Raw genomic sequence first — 15,228 nt, 5'->3', positions numbered from 1 at the left:
TATATATATATATATATATATTAAAATTTTTATAATTTAATTAGTTAATTAATCAAAATCAAAAAATAAAAGAAAGCAACAGGAATACAAAAATACGAGACCTCATCGAAAACTCCGTTTGTTAGGACAGACGTCCTTCCTCGTAAACAATGAACTTTCATCTCTCTCTCTCTCTCTCTCTTCCTCGCTCTATTTTGCTATTTTTTTCTTAATTTTTCTGTATGCACGTGTACGCGTATGTACGTAATACGTATATGACTTTCAACAAATGTAATATCGTTTGGTATCGATATATTTTATATATAGAAAGATCGTCGACGATCGAACGTGATGCGTGTACCTGATCGTGACACCCTTATTTCAATATTGTAAATTTAATTTGTCAACGAGGTATAAATTCTATATTCATTTAAATACACATACCTTGATATGTGTATGAATAATGCATATTAATCATAATACGCATTAAATGACACGTTTAAATGAAATCCCACATTAAAATTTACATTGTACTAGATACATATACTACATAAGAACAAGAAAGCAAAATTGAATATACCAAGATACTTTATTCTTCTTCTTCTTCTTCTTCTGCATATTATTGTTGTTGTTATTATTGTTATTATTATCCTTATTGTATTTAGAAATCTATCATAATTGAAGATATTGGGAAATAAAGATGAGATTTCTTTCTTATTCTTCTTAACTGTTTTTTTTTTTCTTTTTCTTTTCTTTTATATGAATAATAAGAAATATGAGGTATCATAATCAGATACATATGTAATCTTCTTTAATTTGAATGGGTTTTTGATATAATTGTACTTTGGACGCCTAATGCTTCCTTATCGAATGCCTTTTTGTCAAGAGCTAACAAAGTTTCTTTTCAATTTAATCTCGATATCGTTCTTTGTTTTATTCAAATTCTCGATTCGTTTACCCTTTCTTTCTCCCTCTCTCTCTCTCTCTCTTTCTCTCTCTGTATATATATATACATATTATATATAATATATATATATATATATATATATATATATATATATATATATATATCTGTATATATCTCAATCTGTATCAGAAATAAACTCAGGGTTTATAAAAAAACATTATCATATACGTATTCATCTGCGTATCAATGCAAATACGACTTACATCTTGCATCGAAAAATGACAATAGTCGACTATAATTAGTGAATTTCTTAATCAGTGGTATTACATCTTACGTTGATACATTTGTGAAGAGCTTTGTTATCTACAGCCAGTTGAAAGGCACTTTAACTATTAACCGAGGTATTGAAATCTTTTATCAAAAGTCTTAACGTTAACGACAAACGAATAAAAGATTGTATTAGAGTTTAATTCGATATCTTCCATTGTATCTTCCAATATAATAATGTAAAGTTTATTAACGAGAAGTAGAATCATATATCTAATTAAAAATAAACAACTAATAGATTTCGTTCCATTACAAAGATATATATACATACATTTATGCGTACACATTAAAAGTATTGCTAATAAAAAATCAATAGGATTATAGAAAACATTTCATTGTAATTTGATGCCGAAAATAACAAATACCCTTCAATAATGTGTAATTTTTTCTTTTTCTATCAAGTATTAATATCTTTTTAATCAATTTAAACATTTTTAGTTCATAATGTATCAATAACAATATCAGATATTTAATTTTGGCTCATTGCAGAACAAAGGTTGCTCGTTACTGTCCATACAATATAAGAAAATCTCAAGCAATACCGAAGAGAAAGACTACTGTATACTTTGTGTATGTGTGCGTGGGTGTGTATATTATGTATCTAGTTATGTACATATGTATCTATTTACAAACGTATGTTTATATGGGATCTTCCAACATTCCACCTTGGTGGTTGCCGAAAGACTGATCTCATACGATATTCGACAGAAAGTAAATAACATAAGGTGGATTTAGATATTTTAGCTTATAGAGAAACATATAAACATTGTAATAAGATTTGCTTTGTATACGTCAGCTAGTAAATGGTATAAACATTCTCTTTTTCTTTCAGTGTAATAATATTATATATATATATATATATATATATATATATATATATATATATATTAAAATTTTTATAATTTAATTAGTTAATTAATCAAAATCAAAAAATAAAAGAAAGCAACAGGAATACAAAAATACGAGACCTCATCGAAAACTCCGTTTGTTAGGACAGACGTCCTTCCTCGTAAACAATGAACTTTCATCTCTCTCTCTCTCTCTCTCTTCCTCGCTCTATTTTGCTATTTTTTTCTTAATTTTTCTGTATGCACGTGTACGCGTATGTACGTAATACGTATATGCCTTTCAACAAATGTAATATCGTTTGGTATCGATATATTTTATATATAGAAAGATCGTCGACGATCGAACGTGATGCGTGTACCTGATCGTGACACCCTTATTTCAATATTGTAAATTTAATTTGTCAACGAGGTATAAATTCTATATTCATTTAAATACACATACCTTGATATGTGTATGAATAATGCATATTAATCATAATACGCATTAAATGACACGTTTAAATGAAATCCCACATTAAAATTTACATTGTACTAGATACATATACTACATAAGAACAAGAAAGCAAAATTGAATATACCAAGATACTTTATTCTTCTTCTTCTTCTTCTTCTGCATATTATTGTTGTTGTTATTATTGTTATTATTATCCTTATTGTATTTAGAAATCTATCATAATTGAAGATATTGGGAAATAAAGATGAGATTTCTTTCTTATTCTTCTTAACTGTTTTTTTTTTTCTTTTTCTTTTCTTTTATATGAATAATAAGAAATATGAGGTATCATAATCAGATACATATGTAATCTTCTTTAATTTGAATGGGTTTTTGATATAATTGTACTTTGGACGCCTAATGCTTCCTTATCGAATGCCTTTTTGTCAAGAGCTAACAAAGTTTCTTTTCAATTTAATCTCGATATCGTTCTTTGTTTTATTCAAATTCTCGATTCGTTTACCCTTTCTTTCTCTCTCTCTCTCTCTCTCTCTCTCTCTCTGTATATATATATACATATTATATATAATATATAATATATATGTATATATATATATATATATATATATACATATATATATATATATATATATCTGTATATATCTCAATCTGTATCAGAAATAAACTCAGGGTTTATAAAAAAACATTATCATATACGGATTCATCTGCGTATCAATGCAAATACGACTTACATCTTGCATCGAAAAATGACAATAGTCGACTATAATTAGTGAATTTCTTAATCAGTGGTATTACATCTTACGTTGATACATTTGTGAAGAGCTTTGTTATCTACGTCCAGTTGAAAGGCATTTTAACTATTAACCGAAGTATTGAAATCTTTTATCAAAAGTCTTAACGTTAACGACAAACGAATAAAAGATTGTATTAGAGTTTAATTCGATATCTTCCATTGTATCTTCCAATATAATAATGTAAAGTTTATTAACGAGAAGTAGAATCATATATCTAATTAAAAATAAACAACTAATAGATTTCGTTCCATTACAAAGATATATATACATACATTTATGCGTACACATTAAAAGTATTGCTAATAAAAAATCAATAGGATTATAGAAAACATTTCATTGTAAATTGATGCCGAAAATAACAAATACCCTTCAATAATGTGTAATTTTTTCTTTTTCTATCAAGTATTAATTTCTTTTTAATCAATTTAAACATTTTTAGTTCATAATGTATCAATAACAATATCAGATATTTAATTTTGGCTCATTGCAGAACAAAGGTTGCTCGTTACTGTCCATACAATATAAGAAAATCTCAAGCAATACCCAAGAGAAAGACTACTGTATACTTTGTGTATGTGTGTGTGGGTGTGTATATTATGTATCTAGTTACGTACATATGTACATATACACATATGTATCTATTTACAAATGTATGTTTGTATGGGATCTTCCAACATTCCACCTCGGTGGTTGCCGAAAGACTGATCTCATACGATATTCGACAGAAAGTAAATAACATAAGTTGTATTTAGATATTTCAGCTTATATAGAAACATATAAACATTGTAATAAGATTTGCTTTGTATACGTCAGCTAGTAAATGGTATAAACATTCTCTTTTTCTTTCAGTGTAATAATATTATATATATATATATATATATATATATATATATATATTAAAATTTTTATAATTTAATTAGTTAATTAATCAAAATCAAAAAATAAAAGAAAGCAACAGGAATACAAAAATACGAGACCTCATCGAAAACTCCGTTTGTTAGGACAGACGTCCTTCCTCGTAAACAATGAACTTTCATCTCTCTCTCTCTCTCTCTCTTCCTCGCTCTATTTTGCTATTTTTTTCTTAATTTTTCTGTATGCACGTGTACGCGTATGTACGTAATACGTATATGCCTTTCAACAAATGTAATATCGTTTGGTATCGATATATTTTATATATAGAAAGATCGTCGACGATCGAACGTGATGCGTGTACCTGATCGTGACACCCTTATTTCAATATTGTAAATTTAATTTGTCAACGAGGTATAAATTCTATATTCATTTAAATACACATACCTTGATATGTGTATGAATAATGCATATTAATCATAATACGCATTAAATGACACGTTTAAATGAAATCCCACATTAAAATTTACATTGTACTAGATACATATACTACATAAGAACAAGAAAGCAAAATTGAATATACCAAGATACTTTATTCTTCTTCTTCTTCTTCTTCTGCATATTATTGTTGTTGTTATTATTGTTATTATTATCCTTATTGTATTTAGAAATCTATCATAATTGAAGATATTGGGAAATAAAGATGAGATTTCTTTCTTATTCTTCTTAACTGTTTTTTTTTTTCTTTTTCTTTTCTTTTATATGAATAATAAGAAATATAAGGTATCATAATCAGATACATATGTAATCTTCTTTAATTTGAATGGGTTTTTGATATAATTGTACTTTGGACGCCTAATGCTTCCTTATCGAATGCCTTTTTGTCAAGAGCTAACAAAGTTTCTTTTCAATTTAATCTCGATATCGTTCTTTGTTTTATTCAAATTCTCGATTCGTTTACCCTTTCTTTCTCTCTCGCTCTCTCTCTCTTTCTCTCTCTGTATATATATATACATATTATATATAATATATATATATATATATATATATATATATATATATATATCTATATATATATCTGTATATATCTCAATCTGTATCAGAAATAAACTCAGGGTTTATAAAAAAACATTATCATATACGTATTCATCTGCGTATCAATGCAAATACGACTTACATCTTGCATCGAAAAATGACAATAGTCGACTATAATTAGTGAATTTCTTAATCAGTGGTCTTACATCTTACGTTGAAACATTTGTGAAGAGCTTTGTTATCTACGGCCAGTTGAAAGGCACTTTAACTATTAACCGAGGTATTGAAATCTTTTATCAAAAGTCTTAACGTTAACGACAAACGAATAAAAGATTGTATTAGAGTTTAATTCGATATCTTCCATTGTATCTTCCAATATAATAATGTAAAGTTTATTAACGAGAAGTAGAATCATATATCTAATTAAAAATAAACAACTAATAGATTTCGTTCCATTACAAAGATATATATACATACATTTCTGCGTACACATTAAAAGTATTGCTAATAAAAAATCAATAGGATTATAGAAAACATTTCATTGTAATTTGATGCCGAAAATAACAAATACCCTTCAATAATGTGTAATTTTTTCTTTTTCTATCAAGTATTAATTTCTATTTAATCAATTTAAACATTTTTAGTTCATAATGAATTCTATCAATAACAATATCAGATATTTAAGTTTGGCTCATTGCAGAAGAAAGGTTGCTCGTTACTGTCTACACAATATAATAAATCTCAAGCAATACCCAAGGAAAGACTACTATATACTTTGTGTATGTGTGCGTGGGTGTGTATATTATGTATCTAGTTATGTACATATGTATCTATTTACAAACGTATGTTTATATGGGATCTTCCAACATTCCACCTTGGTGGTTGCCGAAAGACTGATCTCATACGATATTCGACAGAAAGTAAATAACATAAGGTGGAGTTAGATATTTCAGCTTATAGAGAAACATATAAACATAGTAATAAGATTTGCTTTGTATACGTCAGCTAGTAAATGGTATAAACATTCTCTTTTTCTTTCAGTGTAATAATATTATATATATATATATATATATATATATATATATATATATATATATATATATATATATATTAAAATTTTTATAATTTAATTAGTTAATTAATCAAAATCAAAAAATGAAAGAAAGCAACAGGAATACAAAAATACGAGACCTCATCGAAAACTCCGTTTGTTAGGACAGACGTCCTTCCTCGTAAACAATGAACTTTCATCTCTCTCTCTCTCTCTCTCTTCCTCGCTCTATTTTGCTATTTTTTTCTTAATTTTTCTGTATGCACGTGTACGCGTATGTACGTAATACGTATATGCCTTTCAACAAATGTAATATCGTTTGGTATCGATATATTTTATATATAGAAAGATCGTCGACGATCGAACGTGATGCGTGTACCTGATCGTGACACCCTTATTTCAATATTGTAAATTTAATTTGTCAACGAGGTATAAATTCTATATTCATTTAAATACACATACCTTGATATGTGTATGAATAATGCATATTAATCATAATACGCATTAAATGACACGTTTAAATGAAATTCCACATTAAAATTTACATTGTACTAGATACATATACTACATAAGAACAAGAAAGCAAAATTGAATATACCAAGATACTTTATTCTTCTTCTTCTTCTTCTTCTGCATATTATTGTTGTTGTTATTATTGTTATTATTATCCTTATTGTATTTAGAAATCTATCATAATTGAAGATATTGGGAAATAAAGATGAGATTTCTTTCTTATTCTTCTTAACTGTTTTTTTTTTTCTTTTTCTTTTCTTTTATATGAATAATAAGAAATATAAGGTATCATAATCAGATACATATGTAATCTTCTTTAATTTGAATGGGTTTTTGATATAATTGTACTTTGGACGCCTAATGCTTCCTTATCGAATGCCTTTTTGTCAAGAGCTAACAAAGTTTCTTTTCAATTTAATCTCGATATCGTTCTTTGTTTTATTCAAATTCTCGATTCGTTTACCCTTTCTTTCTCTCTCTCTCTCTCTCTCTTTCTCTCTCTGTATATATATATACATATTATATATAATATATATATATATATATATATATATATATATATATATATATATATATCTGTATATATCTCAATCTGTATCAGAAATAAACTCAGGGTTTATAAAAAAACATTATCATATACGTATTCATCTGCGTATCAATGCAAATACGACTTACATCTTGCATCGAAAAATGACAATAGTCGACTATAATTAGTGAATTTCTTAATCAGTGGTATTACATCTTACGTTGATACATTTGTGAAGAGCTTTGTTATCTACGGCCAGTTGAAAGGCACTTTAACTATTAACCGAGGTATTGAAATCTTTTATCAAAAGTCTTAACGTTAACGACAAACGAATAAAAGATTGTATTAGAGTTTAATTCGATATCTTCCATTGTATCTTCCAATATAATAATGTAAAGTTTATTAACGAGAAGTAGAATCATATATCTAATTAAAAATAAACAACTAATAGATTTCGTTCCATTACAAAGATATATATACATACATTTATGCGTACACATTAAAAGTATTGCTAATAAAAAATCAATAGGATTATAGAAAACATTTCATTGTAATTTGATGCCGAAAATAACAAATACCCTTCAATAATGTGTAATTTTTTCTTTTTCTATCAAGTATTAATATCTTTTTAATCAATTTAGACATTTTTAGTTCATAATGTATCAATAACAATATCAGATATTTAATTTTGGCTCATTGCAGAACAAAGGTTGCTCATTACTGTCCATACAATATAAGAAAATCTCAAGCAATACCCAAGAGAAAGACTACTGTATACTTTGTGTATGTGTGCGTGGGTGTGTATATTATGTATCTAGTTATGTACATATGTATCTATTTACAAACGTATGTTTATATGGGATCTTCCAACATTCCATCTTGGTGGTTGCCGAAAGACTGATCTCATACGATATTCGACAGAAAGTAAATAACATAAGGTGGATTTAGATATTTCAGCTTATAGAGAAACATATAAACATTGTAATAAGATTTGCTTTGTATACGTCAGCTAGTAAATGGTATAAACATTCTCTTTTTCTTTCAGTGTAATAATATTATATATATATATATATATGTGTATATATATATATATTAAAATTTTTATAATTTAATTAGTTAATTAATCAAAATCAAAAAATAAAAGAAAGCAACAGGAATACAAAAATACGAGACCTCATCGAAAACTCCGTTTGTTAGGACAGACGTCCTTCCTCGTAAACAATGAACTTTCATCTCTCTCTCTCTCTCTCTCTTCCTCGCTCTATTTTGCTATTTTTTTCTTAATTTTTCTGTATGCACGTGTACGCGTATGTACGTAATACGTATATGCCTTTCAACAAATGTAATATCGTTTGGTATCGATATATTTTATATATAGAAAGATCGTCGAGGATCGAACGTGATGCGTGTACCTGATCGTGACACCCTTATTTCAATATTGTAAATTTAATTTGTCAACGAGGTATAAACTCTATATTCATTTAAATACACATACATTGATATGTGTACGAATAATGCATATTAATCATAATACGAATTAAATGACACGTTTAATTGAAATCCCACATTAAAATTTACATTGTACTAGATACATATACCACATAAGAACAAGAAAGCAAAATTGAATATACCAAGATACTTTATTCTTCTTCTTCTTCTTCTTCTGAATATTATTGTTGTTGTTATTATTGTTATTATTATCCTTATTGTATTTAGAAATCTATCATAATTGAAGATATTGGGAAATAAAGATGAGATTTCTTTCTTATTCTTCTTAACTGTTTTTTTTTTCTTTTTCTTTTCTTTTATATGAATAATAAGAAATATAAGGTATCATAATCAGATACATATGTAATCTTCTTTAATTTGAATGGGTTTTTGATATAATTGTACTTTGGACGCCTAATGCTTCCTTATCGAATGCCTTTTTGTCAAGAGCTAACAAAGTTTCTTTTCAATTTAATCTCGATATCGTTCTTTGTTTTATTCAAATTCTCGATTCGTTTACCCTTTCTTTCTCTCTCTCTCTCTCTCTCTCTCTCTCTCTCTCTCTGTATATATATATACATATTATATATAATATATATATATATATATATATATATATATATATATATATATATATATATCTGTATATATCTCAATCTGTATCAGAAATAAACTCAGGGTTTATAAAAAAACATTATCATATACGTATTCATCTGCGTATCAATGCAAATACGACTTACATTTTGTATCGAAAAATGACAATAGTCGACTATAATTAGTGAATTTCTTAATCAGTGGTATTACATCTTACGTTGATACATTTGTGAAGAGCTTTGTTATCTACGGCCAGTTGAAAGGCATTTTAACTATTAACCGAAGTATTGAAATCTTTTATCAAAAGTCTTAACGTTAACGACAAACGAATAAAAGATTGTATTAGAGTTTAATTCGATATCTTCCATTGTATCTTCCAATATAATAATGTATAGTTTATTAACGAGAAGTAGAATCATATATCTAATTAAAAATAAACAACTAATAGATTTCGTTCCATTACAAAGATATATATACATACATTTATGCGTACACATTAAAAGTATTGCTAATAAAAAATCAATAGGATTATAGAAAACATTTCATTGTAAATTGATGCCGAAAATAACAAATACCCTTCAATAATGTGTAATTTTTTCTTTTTCTATCAAGTATTAATTTCTTTTTAATCAATTTAAACATTTTTAGTTCATAATGTATCAATAACAATATCAGATATTTAATTTTGGCTCATTGCAGAACAAAGGTTGCTCGTTACTGTCCATACAATATAAGAAAATCTCAAGCAATACCCAAGAGAAAGACTACTGTGTACTTTGTGTATGTGTGTGTGGGTGTGTATATTATGTATCTAGTTACGTACATATGTACATATACACATATGTATCTATTTACAAATGTATGTTTGTATGGGATCTTCCAACATTCCACCTCGGTGGTTGCCGAAAGACTGATCTCATACGATATTCGACAGAAAGTAAATAACATAAGTTGTATTTAGATATTTCAGCTTATATAGAAACATATAAACATTGTAATAAGATTTGCTTTGTATACGTCAGCTAGTAAATGGTATAAACATTCTCTTTTTCTTTCAGTGTAATAATATTATATATATATATATATATGTATATATATATATATTAAAATTTTTATAATTTAATTAGTTAATTAATCAAAATCAAAAAATAAAAGAAAGCAACAGGAATACAAAAATACGAGACCTCATCGAAAACTCCGTTTGTTAGGACAGACGTCCTTCCTCGTAAACAATGAACTTTCATCTCTCTCTTTCTCTCTCTTCCTCGCTCTATTTTGCTATTTTTTTCTTAATTTTTCTGTATGCACGTGTACGCGTATGTACGTAATACGTATATGCCTTATAACAAATGTAATATCGTTTGGTATCGATATATTTTATATATAGAAAGATCGTCGTCGATCGAACGTGATGCGTGTACCTGATCGTGACACCCTTATTTCAATATTGTAAATTTAATTTGTCAACGAGGTATAAACTCTATATTCATTTAAATAAACATACATTGATATGTGTATGAATAATGCATATTAATCATAATACGCATTAAATGACACGTTTAAATGAAATCCCACATTAAAATTTACATTGTACTAGATACATATACTACATAAGAACAAGAAAGCAAAATTGAATATACCAAGATACTTTATTCTTCTTCTTCTTCTTCTTCTTCTTCTTCATATTTTTGTTGTTATTATTATTGTTATTATTATTCTTATTGTCTTTATAAAGCAATCATAATTGAAGATATTGGGAAATAAAGATGAGATTTCTTTCTTATTTTTCTTAACTGTTTTTTTTTCTTTTTCTTTTCTTTTATAGGAATAATAAGAAATATATGGTATCATAATCGGATACATATGTAATCGTCTTTAATTTGAATGGGTTTTTGATATAATTGTACTTTGGATGGATGATGTTTCCCTTATAGAGTGCCTTTTTGTCAAGAAGCTAACAAAGTTTCCTTTCAATTTAATCTCGATATCGTTCTATGTTTTATTCAAAATTCTCGATTTGTTTACCCTTCCTCTTTCTCTCTCTCTCTCTCTCTCTCTGTATTTATATATACATAATATATAATATATAATATATATATATATATATATATATATATATATATATATATATATCTGTATATATCTCAATCTGTATCAGAAATGCGTAACTCAGGGTTTATAAAAAAACATTATCATATACGTATTCATCTGCGTATCAATGCAAATACGACTTACACCTTGCATCGAAAAATGACAATAGTCGACTATAATTAGTGAATTTCTTAATCAGTGGTATTACATCTTACGTTGATACATTTGTGAAGAGCGTTGTTATCTACGGCCATTTGAAAGGCATTTTAACTATTAACCGAAGAATTGAAATCTTTTATCAAAATTCTTAACGTTAACGACAAACGAATAAAAGATTGTATTAGAGTTTAATTCGATATCTTCCATTGTGTCTTCCAATATAATAATGAAAAGTTTATTATCGAGAAGTAGAATCATATATCTAATTAAAAATAAACAACTAATAGATTTCGGTCCATTACAAAAATATATATACATACATTTATGCGTACACATTAAAAGTATTGCTAATAAAAAATCAATGGTATTATAGAAAACATTTCATTGTAAATTGATGCCGAATATAACAAATACCCTTCAATAATGTGTAATTTTTTCTTTTTCTACCAATACCGATACAATTTCTTTTTAATCAACTTAAACATTTTTAGTTCATAATGTATCAATAACAATATCAGATATTTAATTTTGGCTCATTGCAGAAGAAAGGTTGCTCTTTACTGTCTGTACAATATAATAAATCTCAAGCAATACCCAAGGAAAGCCTACTATATACTTTGTGTATGTGTGCGTGGGTGTGTATATTCTGTATCTAGTTATGTACATATGTATCTACTTACAAACGTATGTTTATATGGGATCTTCCAACATTCCACCTTCGGTGGTTGCCGAAAGACTGATCACATACGATATTCGAGAGAAAGTAAATAACATAAGTTGTATTTAGATATTTCAGCTTATATAGAAACATATAAACATTGTAATAAGATTTGCTTTGTATACGTCAGCTAGTAAATGGTATAAACATTATCTTTTTCTTACAGGGTAATAATATTATATATATATATATATATATATATATATATTAAAATTTTTATAATTTAATTAGTTAATTAATCAAAATCAAAAAATAAAAGAAAGCAACAGGAATAGAAAAATACGAGACCTCATCGAAAACTCCGTTTGTTAGGACAGATGTCCTTCCTCGTAAACAATGAACTTTCATCTCTCTCTTTCTCTCTCTTCCTCGCTCTATTTTGCTATTTTTTTCTTAATTTTTCTGTATGCACGTGTACGCGTATGTACGTAATACGTATATGCCTTTTAACAAATGTAATATCGTTTGGTATCGATATATTTTATATATAGAAAGATCGTCGACGATCGAACGTGATGCGTGTACCTGATCGTGACACCCTTATTTCAATATTGTAAATTTAATTTGTCAAAGAGGTATAAACTCTATATTCATTTAAATACACATACATTGATATGTGTATGAATAATGCATATTAATCATAATACGAATTAAATGACCCGTTTAATTGAAATCCCACATTAAAATTTACATTGTACTAGATACATATACCACATAAGAACAAGAAAGCAAAATTGAATATACCAAGATACTTTATTCTTCTTCTTCTTTTTCATATTATTGTTGTTATTGTTGTTCTTATTATTGTTATTATTATTCTTATTTATCTTTAGAAATCAATCATAATTGAAGATATTGGGAAATAAAGATGAGATTTCTTTCTTAATCTTCTTAACTGTTTTTTTTCTCCTTTTTTTCTTTTATATGAATAATAAGAAAAATAAGGTATCATAATCGGATACATATGTAATCGTCTTTCATTTGAATGGGTCTTTGATATAATTGTACTTTGGATGGCTGATCTTTCCTAATCGAGTGCCTCTTTGTCAAGATCTAACAAAGTTTCTTTTCAATTTAATCTCGATATCGTTCTTTGTTCTATTCAAATTCTCGATTCCTTTATCCTTTTTCTTTCTCTCTCTCTCACACTCTCACTCTCTGTATATACATATATATATATATATATATATATATATATATATATATATATATTATTTTATATGTATATATCTGAATCTGTATCAGAAATGAGTAACTCAGGGTTTATAAAAAAACATTATCATATACGTATTTATCCCCGTATCAATGCAAATACGACTTACATCTTGCATTGAAAAATGACAATTGTCGACTATAATTAGTGAATTTCTTAATCAGTGGTATTACATCTTACGTTGATACATTTGTGAAGAGCTTTGTTATCTACGGCCAGTTGAAAGGCATTTTAACTATTAACCGAAGTATTGAAATCTTTTATCAAAAGTCGTAACGTTAACGACAAACGAATAAAAGATTGTATTAGAATTTATTTCCAATTTTCCAGCTCGGTGGTTGCCGAAAGACTGATCTCATACGATATTCGACAGAAAGTAAATAACGTAAAGTGTATTTAGATATTTCAGCTTATATAGAAACAAATAAACATTGTAATAAGATTTGCTTTGTATACGTCAGCTACTAAATGGTATAAACATTCTCTTTTTCTTTCAGTGTAATAATATTATATATATATATATATATTAAAATTTTTATAATTTAATTAGTCAATTAATCAAAATCAAAAAATAAAAGAAAGCAACAGGAATAGAAAAATACGAGACCTCATCGAAAACTCCGTTCGTTAGGACAGACGCCCTTCCTTGAAAACAATGTACTTTCATCTCTCTCTCTCTCTTTGTCTCTTCCTCGCACTGTTTTGCTATTTTTTTCTTAATTTTTCTGTATGCACGTGTACGCGTATGTACGTAATACGTATATGCATTTTAACAAATGTAATATCGTTTGGTATCGATATATTTTATATATAGAAAGATCGTCGACGATCGAACGTGATGCGTGTACCTGATCGTGACACCCTTATTTCAATATTGTAAATTTAATTTGTCAACGAGGTATGAATTCTATATTCCTTTAAATATACATACATTCATATGTGTATGAATAATACATATTAATCATACTACGCATTAAATGACACGTTTAAATGAAATCCCACATTACAATTTACATTGTACTAGATACATATACTACATAAGAACAAGAAAGCAAAATTGAATATACCAAGATACTTTATTCTTCTTCTTCTTCTTCTTCATATTATTGTTGTTGTTATTATTGTTATTATTATCCTTATTGTATTTAGAAATCAATCATAATTGAAGATATTGGGAAATAAAGATGAGATTTCTTTCTTACTTTTCTTAACTGTTTTTTTTTCTTTTTCTTTTCTTTTATATAAATAATAAGAAATATAAGGTATCATAATCAGATACATATGTAATCTTCTTTAGTATGAATGGGTTTTTGATATAATTGTACTTTGGACGGCTAATGCTTCCTTATCGAATTCCCTTTTGTCAAGAGCTAACAAAGTTTCTTTTCAATTTAATCTCGATATCGTTCTTTGTTTTATTCAAATTCTCGATTCCTTTACCCTTTTTCTTTCTCTCTCTCTCTCTTTCTCTCTCTGTATATATATTTATATATATATATAATATATAATATATAATATATATATACATCTGTATATATCTGAATCTGTATCAGAAATGAGTAACTCAGGGTTTATAAAAAAAAATTATCATATACGTATTCATGTACGTATCAATGCAATTACAACTTACATTTTGCATCGAAAAATGACAATAGTCGACTCTAATTAGTGAATTTCTT

At 26.9% G+C, this 15,228-nt stretch overlaps 2 long non-coding RNA genes across 2 annotated transcripts in view; one reads left to right on the top strand and one right to left on the bottom strand.

Moving 5' to 3' along the window:
- Window positions 1-15,228, bottom strand: part of LOC127070219 (uncharacterized) — a 51,904-nt gene that overhangs the window by 9,426 nt on the left and 27,250 nt on the right. Inside the window, exons 4-5 of the long non-coding RNA XR_007784368.1 lie at window positions 10,873-12,861; window positions 102-2,503 (exon numbers count right to left, since the gene is read on the bottom strand). This is a non-coding gene — a long non-coding RNA (uncharacterized LOC127070219). The remainder of the gene's footprint in view (window positions 1-101; window positions 2,504-10,872; window positions 12,862-15,228) is intronic.
- LOC127070225 (uncharacterized) lies at window positions 1,616-10,411 on the top strand. Its single transcript, XR_007784377.1, has 2 exons — window positions 1,616-1,709; window positions 10,075-10,411. It is a non-coding gene; the product is annotated as an uncharacterized LOC127070225 (long non-coding RNA).

The sequence above is a fragment of the Vespula vulgaris genome, chromosome 17 (assembly GCF_905475345.1).
Source record: "Vespula vulgaris chromosome 17, iyVesVulg1.1, whole genome shotgun sequence".
NCBI classification, from domain to species: Eukaryota; Metazoa; Arthropoda; class Insecta; order Hymenoptera; family Vespidae; genus Vespula; species Vespula vulgaris.
This window is presented reverse-complemented; position numbering and strand designations above follow the sequence as displayed.